This window comes from Manis javanica, chromosome 14, assembly GCF_040802235.1.
Source record: "Manis javanica isolate MJ-LG chromosome 14, MJ_LKY, whole genome shotgun sequence".
Taxonomy (NCBI): Eukaryota; Metazoa; Chordata; class Mammalia; order Pholidota; family Manidae; genus Manis; species Manis javanica.
In genome coordinates this window covers 60,721,512-60,742,386 of record NC_133169.1, presented here as the reverse complement: position 1 = coordinate 60,742,386, position 20,875 = coordinate 60,721,512, and the positions used below count along the sequence as shown (strand labels likewise).

Here is a 20,875-nt window from a genome sequence, read left to right as displayed (position 1 = left end):
TGTTCTCTGGCTTCTATTCCTTCAATGGCCTCTTGCATCTTATCCATTCTGCTTATAAATCCTTCCAGGGATTGTTTCACTTCTGTGATCTCCTTCCTGACATCTGTGATCTCCCTCCGGACTTCATCCCATTGCTCTTGCATTTTTCTCTGCATCTCATCCCATTGCTCTTGCATTTTTCTCTGCATCTCTGTCAGCATGTTCATGATTTTTATTTTGAATTCTTTTTCAGGAGGATTGGTTAGGTCTGTCTCCTTCTCAGGTGTTGTCTCTGTGATCTTTGTCTGCCTGTAGTTTTGCCTTTTCATGGTGATAGAGATAGTTTGCAGAGCTGGTACGAGTGACCGCTGGAAGAGCTTCCCTTCTTGTTGGTTTGTGGCCTTCCTCTCCTGGGAGAATAGCGACCTCTAGTGGCTTGTGCTGTGCAGCTGTGCGCAGACAGGGCTTCTGCTTCCTGCCCAGTTGCTATGGGGTTTATCTGCACTGTTGCTGTGGGCATGGCCTGGCTGGGGCTGCTCCTCCAACATGGTGGAGCCCCGTTGGAGCGGGAGCGGCTGGGAGGCTATTTATCTCCGTAAGGGGCCTCTCTGCTCCCTGCTGCCCAGGGGGTTAGAGTGCCCAGAGATCCCCAGAATCCCTGCCTCTGGTCTTTGACCTGTCCTGCCCCTTTAAGACTTCCAAGAAGCACTCTCCAAACCAAAACAACAACAGCAACAATGAGAGAGGGAACAGAAAAAAAAAAAAAAAAAAGGAAAGAACATGCGATTTTTCTTTTAGTCCTCAGGCGCGGGTCCCAGGCACCCACTCACTGGTCCTGCTGCCCTGCCTCCCTAGCACCAGGGTCCCTGTCCCTTCAAGGCTTCCAAAAAGCACCCGTCGCCGGTCCCACAGGGAAAAACGCGCTATATTCTTTGTCCTCAGGCGCCGGTCCCAGGCACCCGCTTACCAGTCCCACCGCCTTGCCTCCCTAGCACCGGTGTCCCTGTCCCTTTAAGGCTTCCAAAAAGCACTCGCCAAAAAGAGAAAAAAAAAAAAAAGGGGAAAAACGCGCGATTTCCTCCGTCCTCAGGCGCTGGTCTCAGGCACCCGCCCTCTGGTCCCACAGGGAAAAACGCGGGATATTCTTTGTCCTCAGGTGCCGGTCCCAGGCACCCGCTCACCCGTCCTGCTGCTCTGCCTCCCTAACACCGGGGTCCCTGTCCCTTTAAGGCTTCCAAAAAGCACTTGCCAAAAAGAGAAAAAAAAAAAAGGGGAAAAACGCGCGATTTCCTCCGTCCTCAGGCGCCGTTCTCAGGCACCCGCCCACCAGTCCTGTAGGGAAAAACGTGCGATATTCTTTGTCCTCAGGTGCCGGTCCCAGGCACCTGCTCACCGGTTCCGCCGCCCTGCCTCCCTAGCAACGGGGTCCCTGTCCTTTTAAGGCCTCCAAAAAGCACTCGCCAAAAAAAAAAACCGCTCCGGTTTCTTTCAACCCCCCGGGAGCCGGGGGGAGGGGCGCTCAGGTCCCGCCGGGCCGGGGCTTGTATCTTACCTCCTTCGCAAGGCACTGGGTTCTTGCAGGTGTGGATGTGGTCTGGATATTGTCCTGTGTCCTGTGGTCTTTATTTTAGGAAGATTTTTCTTTGTTATATTTTCAAAGCTCTATGTGTTTTTGGGAGGAGATTTCCACTGCTCTACTCACGCCGCCATCCTGGCTCCGCCTCCTATTTAATTTTTAGAAGCTACTATTTACTAACATGAGTTCTAAAGTCACTGTAAACAAATAAGTATCTTCTGAAATCATGTGTTTAAATTATTGATGGGAATATGTTGTCCTTCCTATTTTTTCCTCAAAGGCTTTGGTTTCTGGAAAACCACGATCAACTTCATCTGTAATTTTCTGCAATGTAAGTTACATTTTGCTCTTTGCCTTCTTAACCCATCCTTAACAGCAACAACAAATGTTAAAATTTGAAAACTCTTCTGGGATATTGATCAAGTTTTCACTCTTTTTCCATTTTTCATGAGATTGAAGTTCACAAAGAAGTTTGAAGAGCTGTCTTAGTCTGAAGATACTTTATAACTGAAGATTTGGCTGGTGAATTCAAACCATGGCTCAAAGCTGACCAACCGCACTGCATTCACTTGATAGAAAGCTGTGAAATTCATTCTGAAGCATAAGAAAGATTTTTCATGTAAACTCTCCTCTTGAATTTCTAGGTAAATTTCCTTGTCCTGTATATAAACAAAATTTATTCTCCTCTTGATTAAATTCATCTTTAGTATCTTTTTTATCGACTGCTTATTGTATATAGCAAGACATATATATTATTTTATTAACAATAGATAAATTTGCCTGACCTGAGAAGTTCACCAAGAGCCTAATGATGGTGAGACCAATTAGTTGATGCTAATTAGGACATTGCCACCCAAAATTTGGTGTGAGCAGGTAGAGTCACCTGGGAGATTTTTCAGTGTAGCAGCTCAGGCTCAATCATAAACACAGTAAATCGAAACTTGTAAGATCTCTAGGTCATTCTTAAGTACATTAAAATTTGAGAAGCACTGGAAATCATTCTTTAGGTCTGGACAGCAGTATCAGGTTAAAGAAAAATGTTTTACATTAAATCTACTTTTACATGGTTATACTTACTTTTCTGATTAATTCTATTCAATTAGCATTTAGTGAGTAATTATCATATATCAGGCTCTCTATTGGCAGTACACAAAAGCAAACAAGGTATGCTAAGGAATTCCTGTTTTTTTGAGTGCACAAATAAATGCAGAAAGAAGAATGGAAGAGGGAGTGGAATAAATATGTCTGTGGTTCCCTGGTAGGAGTCCCCAGCAGTCTGACAGTGGCAGCACAATTTATGGGACAACCATCCAGACCTATTCAGTGGCATTTACTGTGCCCTGGAAGCTCTTGGCAAAACAGTCGGGCCCAAATCAGACATTGCTTGGCTGCAGGCGCTTGGATTGGGAGCTTCCAGTTGGCCCTGGGCCAAGTCCAGGCCTCCGACTCAGAGCTGATGGCTGGCACCAAGTTCTGCCCCTCAGCTTCAGGGAGGGATTGATGGACAGAGAACGAGAGAATGGGATCTGGATGAGTGGGTGGAGCAGGATGGGCCCAGCACGGGGTGTCTTCTGTCAGCTGTGTGGTCTGATTCAGGTGCTATAAGCAGAGGTTTTCAAAATTGTGAAGATTGAAGAGTGGAGAAATGAGTGAGTGGATTCCAAAGGAGAACATCAAAAAACAATGCCTAGTCCCAGTTGATGGCAGAAAAAGGAAATGCTGAAGGCAAGTCCTTTTCTGTTAAGTTTTATGGCACACCAAAATACATTGCTTTTGTAATTCTTGCTTCAGGACTGAGAGTTGAAGAATGTCTGATAGCTAGTCCTTTCTGTGGGAATTAGCCACATAGTACATTAGTCTAGGAAGGAGGCATGCAAAATGTGCGATTTATATCAAATACTGTCTTGCTCCAGTCCAAGCATCTGGATTTTTTCTTTTTCTTTTTCTTCCTTCCTTCCTTCCCCCTCCCTCCCTCCCTCCCATGTCTGTGTCTGTGAGGTTGGAAATATTATTAAGAAAAAGACAAGGAAAGCATACTCTACTTATGGGAGGAGAACTTCAGCTTTGGTGAGATAAATTTTCTTCTTCCCTTCCTACCCAGAGTGCAAACAGCAGTCCCTAGGCTCTGTCTGTGTGATAACTGATGCCCAAATGGTTGAAGAAGGAAGAAAATATTTTAATAACTGATTATTCATTGGTGATAGTTAGTGAAATAGTGCTTGGCTATTAGATACGGCTGTATCACATCTTTCTCTATATGGCTATATGGCTATATCACATCTTTCTATATATATTTTATACATATATCACTCATGTATAATTTTTATTTATATATATTATATCTCTATTATATATATATATATATATATATATATATATATATAATTTTGTTCATCCTTGGCTAAGTTATTTAGTATTTGTGAGATTCAGCTTCCTTACCTGTAAAATGAAGGTAAGTGGACTACACCAAGATTCAATGAAGAATGTTACTTCATTTAATTAGGGCAGTGACAGGTACATGGCAAACACTCAATGCAGTCTAACTATTACAGTAGGGTCAAAATTTGCAGTGACGTTTTTTTTTAAATTAATTCTCACTTTGTCTTTGAGTGTCCCAGTCTACCTTGTCCAGACAATTTATTTTTACCTATTCAGGTATTTTTAGTCCCATTGGTGGCTTTTCAGCTAAATTCAAATATTATCATAATCACTCTCCAGTTTCTACCATAGCTACATTTATGTACATTTTCAGTTTTTCGGGTTGACTTTATGCCTCCTTTTTGTCCTTCCCTACAACTCAGGGGTGACCTGTTTTCACAGGAGAGCTTTTGTATGATTCTGGCATCAGAGAAGTAATATATGGTCCTGTTGGCCTCCACTTGAGGTTTCTCATCTCACCAGGGCTGTGGGCCTTGGTGTCGGTCCTGTGGTACCTGCAGTGATGTCTCTTGGTATGCCTGCTCCCCGAACTTCCTGACCTGGCACCCACTGCCGGGCAGGCCCGACTGGCCTGGGGTAGCATGTTCCCAATTGCCTTTGCTCCTCCTGCAGAAGCTCTCACCTTTGCAGCTTCCTCCTCTTGACAGACATTCTCGCTCACCTACCACCCTCCACCCCCATATCACTTCTCTGTCCCTCGCTGGGTGGGGAGGGGCAAGAGCTCTTGACTGCTCCTTTGTGTCACCGTAGGGTAGAACCCACATAGTTGCCCTTAACGTCCGCTGCCTCACCGATTGCTGCTCTAGCTCTCTCATGCTGAATGTGGGACTTTTTTCTAAGAGGCTTGCTGTCTTCGTAGGTTAGGAAAGGAGGGTGTCAGCCCTGATGTTGACGGAGACAGGCTGGAACTGTCTGGATATTTCTCCTTCTCTTCACAGGTTTTGTTTGTTTTGTTTTACCTTCTAAGTAGTGAGTTAGAAACCTTGAGTCCAGACACCTTCTGTCTTGCCTGCTGCTCAATCCTCTTCTCCTGGTCTCAGGAAAGATTTCTTGGGTCCTGTGTAGCAGGAACTTCTTTACTTCCTACTCCCATCCTCCCCATTCTGTAGTTCATTATAAAAATTCTATGCTACAGCTGTTTCATGCTTAGATCTTGATGTATAAAGCTTTGAGTTTCTTGGAAAAATCTTTTATCCCCCTTAACTTGCCTGACTGGCAAATCAAAGGAAGAATATGAGGAAAAAGTTGTGAAGCTGTAGATGTTGTCTGGACCCTTTTGAAAGTATTTGCCTCAAACAGATGTGGATTAAGCAAAGTTCATTTCCATGAATATTTATGGAAGACGTACTATATTTAAGGTACTTTGGTTAGTAATGAGGGAATTTATATTTCTTCAGTTATTCTTATCAAGACATTAGATTTTACAGCCAGATGAGAAACTTACAGGAAAGTAGCTGTTTACTTCTCAAAATTACAGGATGGATAAAAAAATACCCTAAGCAAATAAGATTCATCTAAGATAAGAGCTAACATGAAGGATTTGGTGGATTAGAGAGCAGCCAGTACTCAATTCCAAGTCTCCATTGTCCTCGTTGTGTTGAGTGAACCCCATGGTGATGACTCGTGCTATCACCCCCACAAGGACCCGCAGCAGAAAAGAAAATCTTTCCATTCTCTAACACTGACTTCATGAAATTGGAATTTTATTACCTTATCAGTGGCTCTCCTCCTCTGTCAGGGAGGAGTCAGTCAGGTTCTTTTGGCTCACATTTGTCTAAATCACTTTGTTTTCTAGCACTTAGGAAAAAGCATCCGTTTTCTTCCTGAACCCCTCGCCCATAATGCATAATGGGGAGGAAAAGACCCCATTTGATTCACTGAATGAAAAATGGCTTGGCTGCCCTGGGCATCTTGACGGGCAGAGGCACATACTCTAATCATGAAGGATTCGGCTTCCTGAAATGCAGCCATTGTTTTTGCTTGGACCTATTTGATCCTGCTTGTGTCAGCTCCTATATGGCTTTGTTACACTTAATTTATTCACCATTGCAATGAGCGAAGGGGAAGTGGTGACCCTGATAGTCACTAGGAGAAGAACTATAGACTATGCACAACAGGTTTTCTCCAAAGATACGGGCGTACCATTTTAGAGATACAATATGTATTTTCCAGTGGCATCCCTCCCCGCCATGGTGGAGGCCACTCTCTTTGTAAATGGATACCCTTCAGAGAGTCTGCTTTCCTACAACAAAGAGGTGTTCTATCTGCTCCAAGGGTTAGTGTTAAAATTGATAAATATGGCACTTATAAGGAACATAGTGCTGTACTAAAGAGAGGAGAATAACAAATGACATTTATCAAAGAGCAGATTTACCAGTCCTAAGAACCTGTACATCTTAATAACACAGATGACACCCAATGGTGTCTTGCTTGTTACAGGATTTGTAACCAGATTCTATCTTGTTGATTGTCATTTGGAATATTTTGGTGTGTGAAAATTCCCTAGAGAACCACGTTTACTGGCTACTGATGATATATTCTAGAAATCCAGGGAATGGATAACAAGTTTGGGGGTTTCTTTTTGCTTTTTTGACTCTTTTCTGATTATTGCTTGTGATGCTGCCTTTCTGATGCCTTAGTTTCTTGTTGGATGTCTCCCATTAATGCTGTGTAATTTGAGGCCAAGCTGGGCAAAGTAATAATAACTGAAGAATTGGAGTTATGATCTTGGTAATTCAGGAAGAAGAAAATTTGCTTCAGTCTTTTAAAGTAAAGACTTGGTTTCAAGGATGCATGATTATTTCTGGCTAATTGTGTGTATTGCTTTTCGTCCCTTTTGCTTAAATCTCCATTTTAGGGCTTGATGTGCATTCAATCTGGCTTTCTGGCATTGTACACACATTTAAGCCACTCAGTGGTAAAATGCGCCAAGGCACAGAGTGAAATTAAACATTGGGAGTTAGAATAGCAGACGGGGTAATATGTAATCAGAATTCAGAGTATCTATTAATCTCCAAGTTGAAACAGTTTTACCTGGCATATGCATGAATTCAGTTTTCAGTACCTTAATGGAGTTAGTGTCACCTGGCTAAGAAATTTTGCTTGGAACCTTGGTTTTTCCACTCAAATACTGATACTCTGGACTATTTCATGAATATTCTGAGGATTAGTCTTTAAGTGACATTTTACCTACCTAACATTCACATGCTGGTATTATATCTGAGAGTCAGATATAACCAAGAATTGGATAAATAACCAAAGTAATAGCACCTTGCATTTTTTTATGTAGGAGCAGCTTCTAGATTCACTTATGAGGCTGACAGATAAGATGGCTTCTGTTTTTTTTTTTAAGATGGCTTCTGTTTTTAAGCTATGGTCACTTAAGAGGGTGCAGATTTCTGGCTGGTAAAAGAGTTCCTGCAATCAGACACACTGGTCACAGGGAGCTTCCTTACAAGATAAGCCTGCAGTGTTAGTGCTGTAGGGAAGGAAAGGGGCAAGTTCAGGACAGAACATAAATGTGAGCTCAGGAATTATCTGGGCTGCATACAGAAATTGGTAGTTATCATGATTGTCCTGAATTTATCAAGATGGTCAATTATGTTTGATACCTTTTGATTAAAAACATGAAACCTTTTCATACACAAGGGTTACACTATCCATTATCTGTAAAACTTCCTGAGCAACTCTTTCCTCTTAAAGAGGAGACTGGAAGTTGTAGTGCATTGGCCATATTTGATCAATAGATGTGTGGAATGGAAACTTTCAGTGCGTCACTCATTCCAGCTCCAGCCCAGACCTATGCCAAAAGGACAAGAGCCTATTTTAGGATCACACCTGAAAATAAGAATAGGAATTTTCTAATATATTTACAAGCAAATGGTTAAATAAAAATCAAATTTTCCTATCCTTGCTTGATTAGCAGGATTTCATTTTCTGTAAAAGCTAAGAAAAACGATTAGGTTTTACTTTGTTTTATTTAAGACATTTACTCCAAACTAAAATAGCTATGTATTTAAAAGTATGAAGTGGATGGAAAATAGGAAAAACAATTGAAAGCATTGTAGATTTGAAATAATACGAAGATCATTTTTTTAAGGGATTACTTTTCATAACTAGGAAGGATTAGAATTAAAAAGAAAATCCAGGTCCTCAACTGGTGTGAAGGAGACATAATACTCAAAGTTCTTGACCAAAAATGTTTCTTCCTTAGGGTCCTGGGGTGCAGGACCAAAGGTGCAGTGTGGGAAGAAGGTGAATGGCAAGAATGGGAGAGGGGGTGGTCCAGCCGGCTGGCTGCCTAGAACCTGCCATGCCAATCAAAGGGGTGGAAGGTATTGTGGTGTGTTCTGTTATGTGTTTGGAATAAGAAAGTGGGCAGATTTTTATTTAAAAACTAAATTTTTGTGAACTGGAGGATATTCTGGTTTCATTAGTGTATACTGAGTCCATAGCTTCATGTCCTAAGAAGGGGTATTCTCTATCCAAGGGTCTGTGACTCCTGGCCCCCCTTTGCCTTCCACACCGATCTGCTCCCCACTGAGTTAGCTGATGCCTTCAGCACTCTCACCCCTTTCTTAAGTTAAACCTGCTGTCAGAAAGGGAATGGGAAGTCATTTTTGCTAAAGGCTAAAACCCAAGAAATGAATAGAAATTCAAGCACCAGACAGGAAGCAGAGGAAGGACCTGGGGCTTTCTAACCACCTCACCCTCATTCTATGTGATAGAGACTCAAATAGACCAGTTGTTTCCAAAGTGAGGGAGGGGAGCAGGAAATGCCCAAGATAATCTATATTTATGCAGTCCACACACACATGTGCACACACACCCAAAGTCACATTTTAAATTTAGATTCCTGAGTGTGGTTTTATGATATACATAATTTGCAAGCACTTAGTACATGTATATAATATATAAATAAACATATATAGAGGGTGGTGATGGTTACTTGTATGTGTCAACTTGACCGAGCTAAGAGATGCCCGGGTAGCTGGTAAAACATTATTTCTGGATGTGTCTGTGAGGGTGTTTCTGGAGGAGTTAATACTTGAATTGATAGATTGAGTAAAGAAGACCCCTCTCACCAGTATAGATGGGCGTCATCAATTCTCTAAGGGCCTGACTAGAACAGACTGGCAGAGGAAGGATGACTGTTCTCTGCTTGAGCGGGCACGCCGATCTTCTCCTCCTCTTGGACATCTGTGCTTCTGGTTCTTGGGCCTTCAAACTTGGACCAAGACTTAAACCACTGGCCTCCAGTTCTCAGGCCTTTGGGTTTAGACTGGAACCACACTGCCAGCTTTCCTCAGCTTCCAGTTTGCAGAGGGCAGATCATGGGACTTCTCAGCCTCCGTAGTTCTATGAACCAATCCCTTATAATAACTCTCTTTCTCTTTATATCTCTATATACATATTTTATTGGTTCCATTTGCCTGGAGAACCCTGAAAAATATAGGGGTCATTATCAACAATTGTTTTTTCCAGATCAAACTGTAATGCCAAATATTTTGGAGATTACTTATCTATATGATCATCTGTGCATTTGTCCATAAGGCTGTCCTTGATTTTCAAATATTAGGATAATACTTAACGAAATTTGTGATTCTTTGTTGGGCTTTGGCTTCTAGAGATGTCCCTTACTTATTTCATACCTCAACTATGTCTTTAAGAGGATGTTAGTTACATGTAGTCCAGTATGTTAAGGTGGTTTTAAAAAAACATCATATATACTGTAATTCTAGAAATGGAGCATATTACATTCAGTCACGGTAAGTGATTGTCAGCCTTCTATTTTGTTTTACTATGTAACTGAGTAAATTCCTCTTTATGACTCTTTTCTTCTTAATTCTTTATTATTTTCTGTTCATCTTCTAGAAAAATTTAGTACTAATTTTGTCAGGTTTAAAAATAATTACCATTGAGAATCTCATTATGTGTGAATTAGTACTATGATTGCTACATACTTTCAGATGTCTCCCAGCTATTTCCTCCCACCCCTCCTTGCCAGAAAGCTACTCTGTCTCTCATAAATAGAAATTTCAAAACATCGATTCTTCCATGTCTGACATACATATGTGTAAGATGGGGTTATTACAAGCATTTTCAAATTTTCAGAAAAGTTGAAAAAATTTGAGTTGAACAGTCATATACCTATTCCCTGTCTCTAACATTCTATACTTGCTTAATCACATCTGACAATCTGTATCTTTTGATGCATTTTACGGTAAATTGCAGCTATCTGTATACTTCCTTATAAAAACTTTGGCATGCATATCATTAACTACAGTTCAATATTTGTTTACAGCTTTTATTAGTTAAAATTTAGATATTAAATGCACAAACCCTATGTGTACATTTACTGAGTTTTGAAAAATGCATGCTTGAACCTCTGTCAGGATACCAAATGTTACCACTCCTATCCAGATTTTGGACATTACCATCACTCTGTAAATTTTGCCTATACTAGAGGGCACTGTTTTGTACACTATGTGACTGGTTTGCAGAATCATAGTATATGAAATGACTCTGTAAGTAATGCTTTTGTCTGCAAGTAACAGAAAACCTGACCTATAGTGAATATCAAGTAGTATTAAATTTTGTCAAAATGTAAGAAGAATGGAGGGAGGCAGTTGTTGGAATTATTAGTGACACAATGATGTCAAGGCTTATATCTCTGAAATTCATCTGATATTCAAGTTTCAAGTAGTTGCTGAAACTCCTGGCAGCATTCAATAATATTTATTCAATAAATATTTATGTATATTGCAGGCATTTTCTAATGCTCGGGAGAGCTGCAAACAAAAAGTTCTCCAAGTAGACATAAAAAGGAAAGAAACAACTTAGGTCTGACTGTCCTATTATCATGAAGGTGTATACTTTCTAGGAATACCCTTTATCCTCTGGCAGAGTTCTTCTTGTTTCTCACTGGTTGCTGGGAAAAAATGAATATATATCTTTTTCTAACCTCTCTTCTGTGAGGGGATTTGGAGTAACTGTGGAGTCAGCCAGAGGAACAGTGGGAACTAAGTTATGGTCTACTCAGTGTCCTTGCAACTGTGAATTGTATCAGTACTTACACTAGCATTTCAGAGGTCTTCACCACACTGGAGGGATTTGGCTCATTTTTGTTTTCTAGAGAGATGGGTTCTGTGCTCCCTTCTCCCTAATGCTGACAGTAAGGAAGTTATTGAAGACCCTCAATCACTGGTATGTGTTCTTGTCTAGGGAAAGAGCCTGGAATTTGGAGTTGAGAGATTTGCTTTATAAGTGTTTTGGAATCACTTCGTGTGAAAATATTGGTGAATTATATCACCTCTTTGGGCTTCTGTTTCTTTATCTGTGAAATGAATGGCTTTTGTGGTACAACTTTGGAGTCACATGGGGCAATTTTTGAAAAAAGTCAATAGGTTTAGCAAGTCTATGTAGAAATGCAGACACTCCTAAGGGTATTCCATTTGCAGAGTGGACCTCAGCCACACACACATAGGGTAGAGGGATTGACTGTTAAGAAATAATGTACTTTAGTTTTAGAATGACCATGTGCCTGCCATTCCTTCCTTGAGAACAAATGGACTTGGAAAAATATTCTGCATGTTCCTGGGTTTTTGTCTAACCATTACCATCTCCTTTTCTGCAGTAAGCAGAAGAATGGCTGTCCTACAAGGTCCACGTCCTACTCCCTGGAATTTGTGAATAAGTTATTTACATGGCAAGGGGGGATTGAGGTTGCATGTGAAATGAAGGTTTCTCACCAGTTGACTTTGAGATGGGCAGGTTATCTTGGTTTATGCTGGATGGCCTGACATAGTTACAGGGGTCCTTAGGAGTGGAAGATGGAGGCAGGAGGGTCACTGTCAGAGTGATATGAGGTGACGTGGCCAGTCATTGATGGCTTTGAAGATGGAGGAGCCAAATAAAGCAGGCAGCCTCTAGAAGCCAGAAGAGATAAGAGGTAAGGAACAATTCTTCCCTAGAGCCTTCAGAAGGAATTCAGCCCTGCTGGCACCTCAGTCTTAGCTGAGGAGACCAATTCAGACTTCTGGCACCCAGAACGATAAGGTAATAAATCTATGTTGTTTTAAGCCACCAAATCTGTGGTGATTTGTTACACTAGCAGAAGGACACTAATACACTTTCTCATATTATTATGTCAGTTAAACTAAGCTGAACAAAGTTGAACAGAAGTTAGCACAAGTGGGACTACGTAAGCCGTGGCAAACCATGCTGCATTTCAGGGTAGATAATGTCATATTAAAATGTGTGTTTTTATACATCCAGATGGAAAGGTAAGTTAAGCCATCACCTCTGGAGAATCAAGTAGGATTTTTCCTCCTCAGAGACTATGTTTTGGAGTAAATTCATCATAAGACCAGGGTTTCAGGAGGAAAAAGAGTACTTTTCCTAAGTGCTAGAGAACAAGTGATTTAGACATACAAAAATAGCTCAAAAGAACTTGGCTGACTCTTCCTTCACGGAAGAGGAGAGTCACAAATAAGGTAATAAGATCCCAAATTCATGAAGTCAGAATGGAAATGTGTCCCCGTTTCATTCTGGGTCATTGTGGGATGGCTTCAAACTGAGTTTACACATCACTGAAAGGGCAACAGATGGAGACTTAGAATCATAATATTTTCATTTTCTAGTCTTTCAGCCTCATTATGTATGCTGTTATATCTCTGCTCTTTGCTTTGGAACCCCCTCCACCCCACCGCAGCCTGCTTTGCTTGCCTCCATGCAATCTTGAGAAATAAATAATTCCTGACAACAAATTTTCTTTTAGGTTGTTGAATATTTGTTTTGATAAGAATAATTGAAGACATGAGAAACCCTTCATTACATTGCAGAGTGCCTTAAATAGAGTGCACACTCCATAAATATTTGCTGAATTGAGATATGTTTAACAACATCTGTTTAAGGCAAATGAATGGAAAATTTTTCATTGGTGTCCAAGCCACTTCTTTTGTTTGTCTTTGAATGAAAGAGACTCCTGTTGCCATCCAAGGAAGAAATTGTGTTCAAGAATAATATTAGCTTGTACATCTTAACCTTATGGGAAAGAAAATTTCTGAAAAGAGACAATTATTTAAATAAATTCAACATTTCCAAACATTAAAACAAATACTAAATTATCACATGTATTTGGATTATAAAGGCATTCTTTCCTTTTTGTTGAGTTTGAAGATGTGAACTATAGGGTTCAGGCTGCATGATTCCAGAAGTGTGCTGCAGCCAGCTCACACTGGCTGGTGAGCATCAAATGTGCACCTCTCTTCCCAAATCTGTGTCCAGTGATGTCACACTGGTAGCTTGAAATCGGTCATGGTGGGAGGACCTGCACAATAGAAATAAGCACGTGCTATAAATCAGAGGGTTTTTTTTCTCCCTCCTAGAGCTGGTAAAATATTTAGCTGCATATGACTGGAGATGGGCCATACCAAAACAGACCATGGGCTAAAACATGAACCCCCCAAAATTATTTATTTATTTTTGGAAGAGAGATGAGTGTAGCAAATCATTTTGATCCTATAAATGTTTGTTAGGTACTCAAGCTTTTACTTGGGATGTAGACCTTAGACCTTGGGTACAGCTCTCTGACTACACAGGAGCTCCAGCCCTTCTCACTTGGCTAGTGCCTTAAACTCCAGTCCCTGTCTCCCCAGCACCACAAAGCTGCTCACTTCTGTGCTTAGCTTTCTAGCCTCCCAGTTGCTGTTTTGTACTGTGTGTGCGTGTGTTTCTGTGTGTTTGTGTTTGTGTTTGTGTGTGTACTATACTTCCATGCACATACAACCTAGCTGTCAGATGATTGCAAAAGAGGAATTTCTTGGCAAATCTTCAGGTTTTCTTCTCTGCAGCTCCCTACTCTGAAACTATGCCATTGCATTTTAGCTTCTTTAGCTGCCAAAACTTGGACCTCTGCCTTGTCAGCCCAGCAAGTGCACTATTTTTGCTTTGCTCCATTCATTTCTCAGTTCTGTAAACTGGGAAATGTCCTTAGGGGAAAAAAAAAGCCAGAATGACTGTGGAGTTCATTTACTGTTGTTTCCCTTTTCTCAAGGAAAACAAAGTCCCTTAAATACTGCCTGTAGTGGCTGTCTATAATTGCCTTCAAACAATTTTTCAATATGTTGTCCAGCTTTCATAGCTATATTCAGTAGGAGGGTTAGTCTAATAGCATCTACATTGTCACACAGACGATAGAAATTTAAAGGAATGCTTATGTCTAGAAACATTATCAAGGCTTCAGCAAAACTGTTTTCAAAAGCCATTCAGTGTTGGATAATCATCGTTGAGGGTGGTTCTTCTCATTCAGAAACATTTCAGACTTGGCCTGGAGTTCAAAAAGATAGCAATACAACAGTATCTCTGCTAAGCTGTAGAACTGCTCTGTGGCATGACAAGTAACAATATTCAGCTTCCATTCTGACAAAATGCACAGAACTGACAGTGGTTTCATATAATTTTCATGTATCGTGAAGTATTCTTCTTTGGATTTTTTAAACCACTTTGAAATTTAAGAGCCATTCTTAGCCCCTGGGCCATGCAAAAAAGGGCCATGGGCTGAGGTTTACCCAGTTCTGGTATGTACTATGAATTTTAAACATCCCTATTGAAACTCAGAGCCAAGAATTGCATCTTTTCTCTGAGGTGATCCTCAGTTGAACTCAGATACCAGATTTATGTTTCATTCCCTATCCCTCAGTTACAAGCTGTGTGATCTTGGGCAAGTTACCTGTCTTCCCTGTGCTTTAATTCCTTTACTGGTAAACTGAAGATAATAATAGCACAGCTTAAGGTTATTATGATAATTAAATATTTAATTAGGATAAAGTAATGAATTCAGAATGACCAGCTTACCTTGAGGAATGGCTGGTGGTGAGACAGGGACCGTAGGTTTAGGCAGGGTAGGGTGAGTAGGGTGAGGGCCTCTGGAAAAAAGCAAAGCAAGATAATTACAGTCAGAACAATGTAACAATGTACAAAGAAGCCCCTACCAAAACTCCATGTTAAGCATTACTCAAAGTCAGAGTCACTCTAATTCTCTAGGGTAAAGATACCAGACTAGGAATATAGGCATTCTTCAGTGAAATCAGTTAAAGCTCAAAAGACCAGGACCAACTTGGCCTGGAATGTTCGAGTGTTCCCCAGAATAAGAAAAGTATCTCAGCATAACCCATGCCTTCACTGTGTCAATTAGATCATGACATTGTAAAATTTACCTTAGCCTGCTAAAAGGCCCAGCTTATTTTTAACTGTACCTATATGCTGTTTTTCCTTCTCTAATCCTAATGAAGTAATCTGTAACTTGGGTAAAAAAAGATTAATTTGGTAAGCAAGGCCAACTATAAACAGCCCAAGAAGTTAAGAAGTAAGATTGTTAACACACTCATTAGCAAACAGACAACAACCTAGCCCACCTTAGGGGCAGGGCAGGCGGTCTTAATTGATATTGTCCCAGAGGGAAGCTGTTATCCTAAGAAAGAATCAGAGCAGTAAATTTCTTCTGTTACTCATCTAAAATGAGCATTCTGGGACCACTCAACAAGTCTGCACTCCTAGCCCTTTACCCCCATTCCTGAAAATCCTTAACTGCACATAAAACCCCTAGACAAAGGTACAACTACGGGCTCTCTTGTCCCCTCTGTCCTCTCACTTTATCTTTAAATAAAAGCCTCTCCCTTGCTCTCCTACCTTGAGTGTTTGTGAAGTTCATTCTTCGACTCTGTGAACAAGAATCCTGGTATCAGTGGGAAATCCAAGGAGAAAGTAAAAACTAGGAAGAGCCCAAGAATTAATATTTTGTAAATATTAATGTAGTTACTCTTTTTCAATGTGGACATTTATGGTTATTTATCTAAGCACTGTTTTAGCTGCATCCTGTAAGTTCTGGTGTGTCATGTTTTTGTTTTCATCCATCTCAAAATATTTTGCAATTTCCCTTGTGATTTCTTCTTTAATCCATTGGTTATTTATATTATTCATTTCAATGTATTTGTGAAGTCCCCAATTTTCTTCTGTTAAGGGTTCTATTCCATTTTGATCAGAAAATATTCTTGTCTAATTTCACTCCTTTATGACTTAGCATTGTGCTCCATCCTAGAGAATGTTCCCCATGCACTTGAGATTATACATTCTGCTGTTTTGAGCGGAATTTTCTAGAGAGGTCTGTCAGGTCTAGCTGGCTTATAATGTTTTCAAGTATTCAGTAGCCTTGTGGATCTCCTGCTCACTTATTCTTTGTATTATTGGAAATGGGGTGTGAAGTCTCCAGCAGTTAATCTTGACCTGTTTGTCCCTTCAATTCTGACAGTTTTGCTTCATGTATTTTGGGCTTATCTTGTAAGGTGCACATGTATTTATTATTATGTTTTACTGATGGATTGACCATTTTATCAGTGTAAAATGTTTGTCTTTGCCTCTACTAACAATTTTTGTCTTAAAGTATATTTTGACTGATGTTAGTATAGCACTCTTTTGGCTCCTGTTTGCATGGTATTGTTTCCCATGCACTTATTTTGGGTCTTTAAGTCTGAAGTGTGTTTCATTTACTTGGATCATATTTTTAAAAAATCCATCCTACCAAACTTTGCCTTTGTCATTTCTTTTACTATGTATTTTTGAGTTGTTTTATTAGGGCTTCTCCTGGGACTAAAATTAACATTCTAACTGGAAATGATCTATTTTGCATTAGTACCATCTTATCTGCAAGTTTACTTTAGTATAATTCCCTTCTCCATTCTCTTTTTACCCCTTTGTGACATTATATTACATATTCGCATATTATAAGCCAATCAAACACAGTTTTGTAAGTATTGCTTTATGAAGTTGTCTGATAAATCAGATGGGAGAAGAAAAGTGTTACAAAAAATACATTTATACTTCTTATATTTACCTATAGGTAACTCTGGGGAAAGGAAATCCCAGGGCAAAATTACCTCTAAAACCAAAATCTATCAGAAGGAGAAATAAAGTTTAAAACCCGTTTATTGCTTACAAACCACGGTCTGGGGCTGTTTCTCCTGCTCCAGCAGAAGCAAGCAAGACCTTCCCCCAACCTCTCAGGTTCAGATAAGCCCTCCAACACCCAGGTAATTACCCATTGATATGGAGATGAACTACTTCTCTCCACCCTCTAGGAACACCTGTTGATACATAGATGAACTAAAGCCAGGTGAGATATTCTGGAAATACTACAGTTTTACCAACACTATGTAATTGCCTTTACCATTGCTCTTTATTTCTTTCTGTGGATTCAAGCCTCAAGCTATTCTCCCATGTCCTTTCATTTAACTTGAAGGAATCCCTTTAATTGTTCTTGTGGGAAAATTTTGATGATATTGATGAATTCTTTCAGTTTTTATTTGCTTGGGAATGGCTAAATTTCTCCTTAATTTTTGAAGGGTAGTCTTTCTGGATAAGAATTCTTTTAGATACAAACAATATTTTACTTTCACCACATTGATTACAACGACCTACTGTCTTGAGGCCCCTAGGGTTTCTGGTGAGAAATCAACTGTTAATCTTATTGAAGAGCCCTTGTATATCTTATTGTTTTTCTTCTGCTGTTTTCAGAATTTTTCTCTTTGATTTTTATCTTTCGGCTATTTAATTATGATATGTCTAGGTGTGGATATCCTTGAGTTTATTCTAGTTCTGGAGTTCTTGGATTGTAGATTGTTTTTTACTCATTTTGGGGCTATCAGCCATTATTTCCTCATATGTTATTTCTGCCCCATTCTCTCTTTCCTGTCCATCTGAGACTCCCTTTAGGCACATGTTAATATGCTTGATAGCCTTCTATTTCTGGAGCTCCATTTATTTTCTTCATTCTTTTTATTTTCTGTTCTTCAGATTGGATAACCTCAATTGTGTCCACCATTACAGTATCATGTATAGTTTTGCTGGCCTGAAAACCCCGTGCTCCACCTGTTTAATCCTTTCTCCCTCCATACCCCTGGCAAAACCTGATCCTTTTACTGTTTTGACAGTTTTGCCTTTTCCAGAGTGTTATTGGTTGAAATTATACAATATGCAGTCTTTTCATATTGTGTTCTTTCACTTAGTAATATGTGTTTAAGTTTCATCCATGTTTTTTAATGGCCTGATAGCTCATTTCTTTTCAATTTGGATAATATTCCATTATCTGGGTGTACCACAGTTTATGTACACATTCACCTACTTAAAGACATCTTGGTTGCTTCCAAGTGTTGGCAATTATGACTAAACACATACTATAAACATCTGTGTACAGGAGTTTGTGTGGACATAAGTTTTCAGCTCCTTTGGGTAAATGCCAAGGAATATAACTGGGGTTGTATGGTCAAAGTATGCTTAATTTTATATGAAACCCCAAAATTTTTCCAGGGTGCTATGTTAAATACTTTCTGTTAAAAATATTTTGATTTTACATTCCCACTGGCAATGAATGAGAGTTCTTGTTGTTCTGTGTTCTTACCAGTGTTTGGTGTTATTGTGTTTTGAACTTCTACCATTCTATTAGGTGTGTAGTGGTATTTTGTTTTGATTTGCAATTTCCTAACGACATATCATGTTGAGCATCTTTTCATTTGCATATTTGCCATCTGTATATCTTCTTTGATAAGGTATCCAATTAGATCTTTTGCCCACTTTTCAACTGGCTTGTTCATTTTCTTATTGTTGAGTTTTAAATGTTTCTTGTGTATTTTGGATAACAGACCTTTATCAGATATCTTTTGCAAATATTTTCTCCCAGTCTATGATTTGACTTTTCATTCTCTTGATCCTTTAATTCTTTATATGTGGTTTTATTTCTTTCTTTGAAGATATTAATAAAAACTGAAGTTTTATTAAATAAGTCTAACATTTGGGCCCCTTTAAATCAGTTTCTGATGACTACTATTTTTCTTGTGTATGGGCTATAATTTTCTGTTTCTTTGCATGGGGAAAAAGGAGGGGACTAGGTCAACTTAAAATTCTAGAAAGCTCTCTGTTCTTATGGAGATTTTGCAATATTTCTTGAATAAACATTCTTGAGATTATCACAAGCATTTTGTTAAAGTTTAGATTTTTTAAAAATTAATTTTGACAATTTTTGTTAGGGTTTTCATTGCTTTTATGGAAGACCAGATTTATAGCAGTCCTTACTTCATCATTTCCTTACCTTTTTCTGAGTTTTGTCTTCACTTAGTAGTAGGTGGTTCTGTGATTGAACTTTTTAACATTTGATTATGATTATGATAATAAGATAAAAACAATCTATTATCTATTTAAGAAATAGAACATTTAATAACTTTAAATATATTGTGTTATGTATTCATTTATCCCAGAAGTGGACAGTGTACTGAACTCTGTTGTGTTTTTTTTCTTATCTACTTACTATTTATTAAAGATTTACTTACTTACTGTCTATCTTTTCTCATCTACTTGTCTAATTTTCTTATCTACTTTTAAACTTATGTGTTTATTTCACTTATCTATTTATATAAACATATTATTTAATTTTGATTGTTTTTATGAAAATAATATTATAATGAAGGTATTCTTTTCAGAAGTGCCTCCCCTACTGGTTACCTTGTTCTAAGATTCTCTGATATTGACAAGTATAGTCATAGATCTTACTTTTTCATTGTTCTAATATATTCCATTGTAAGAATGTATAGCATTCCATTGTATAAATGTCAGTTACAACAGCTTGGTTTATAATGTTCAAGTTGTTCTATTCTTACTATCTTTCTGTCAAATTCTATCAGTTACTGAAAGTGGAGTATTAAAACCTCCAATTATAGTTGATGGTATGGAGAATAAAGGAGATGATACAGTTGAAGGAAAATAAGAATGCTTGACAAATAAATTAAAGCAAACACAGGGCATATCATGATCAGAGATGGAAAAAAAGAATTTTTCATAAACTTGAAAAAAGTTCTTAATTTCAAATTAAATTGCTTACTACGTTCTTCACCAAATTAAACCAAAGTAGAAACACATCTAGATTTATTCTGGCAGAATTTTGAATTTGTGTGATGTAGAAAACCTTTTGCAAGCTTCCTGGTGGGGAAAAAAAAACTGGTACTCTAGTTCAACGTGCTCAAATAAGGTAAGCCTCAATATTCCCTGCAATGCAGAGTGCTGGAGGATAATAGAGCATCTACCGAAGAGACTTGCGAGAATAGACTGTGTTTCAAGTATTCTGTGCCTAGTGAAGATGTTATTTGTGTATATAGACAACAGAATGACAATCTCAAATATGCAAAGACACAGAAAATACACTACTTATACATCATTGAAAAGTTTGCTTGAGCTTCTTGCTTATCAAAGGTGATGCATCCTCATCGCCTGGGAGCTTGTTAGTGATGCAGACTCTCAAGCCCCTCCCACCCTGAGCAAAATTAAGAGTCTGCATTTTAACAAGATCCCTGTGTGATTCATATGCACATTAAAGTTTGGAAAGCACAGCTCCTAATGATCAAAAGTCAAAAGTAAGAATTAAAAAATGAGGAAGCCTGACTATAAAAAGACTGTATTATCTATTGATACAAGTTGAACATATAGAACTGTCTAGATAATCCTTAAGCATTAAAAATTGTCCTTGAAAGATATGATATAGAGCATAAAAATGTAATAAAAATGTAATTTGTGTTTAAACCATTAGGTTATATTGGCCAAGAGTAGTATAATACGGGAAATAAGATTGTGACAAATTCCTTGTGTTTAAAAGGTGGGATCATTTCACAAAGATGGTGGTGTGAAGTGCCTAAGACAAGATGACACATGAACTTATTAGCTATGGAAATTAAAGGGAATGACTTAAACATTGTTTAAAAAAAAACTTTAAGATGGGAATAAAAACCACCTCTGGAGGAAGAAGGTGGGGAAGCAATGATTTAATATTACTTTGTGTTC

General features: G+C 38.8%; 1 long non-coding RNA gene across 2 annotated transcripts in view; it reads left to right on the top strand.

Moving 5' to 3' along the window:
- The first annotated feature begins 237 nt into the window (after nucleotides 1–237).
- The window catches only part of LOC118969994 (uncharacterized), a 74,615-nt gene continuing 53,977 nt past the window's right edge, over nucleotides 238–20,875 (top strand). For both annotated transcript variants that reach the window (XR_012125065.1, XR_012125064.1), the window contains exon 1: nucleotides 238–2,199. This is a non-coding gene — a long non-coding RNA (uncharacterized lncRNA). The remainder of the gene's footprint in view (nucleotides 2,200–20,875) is intronic.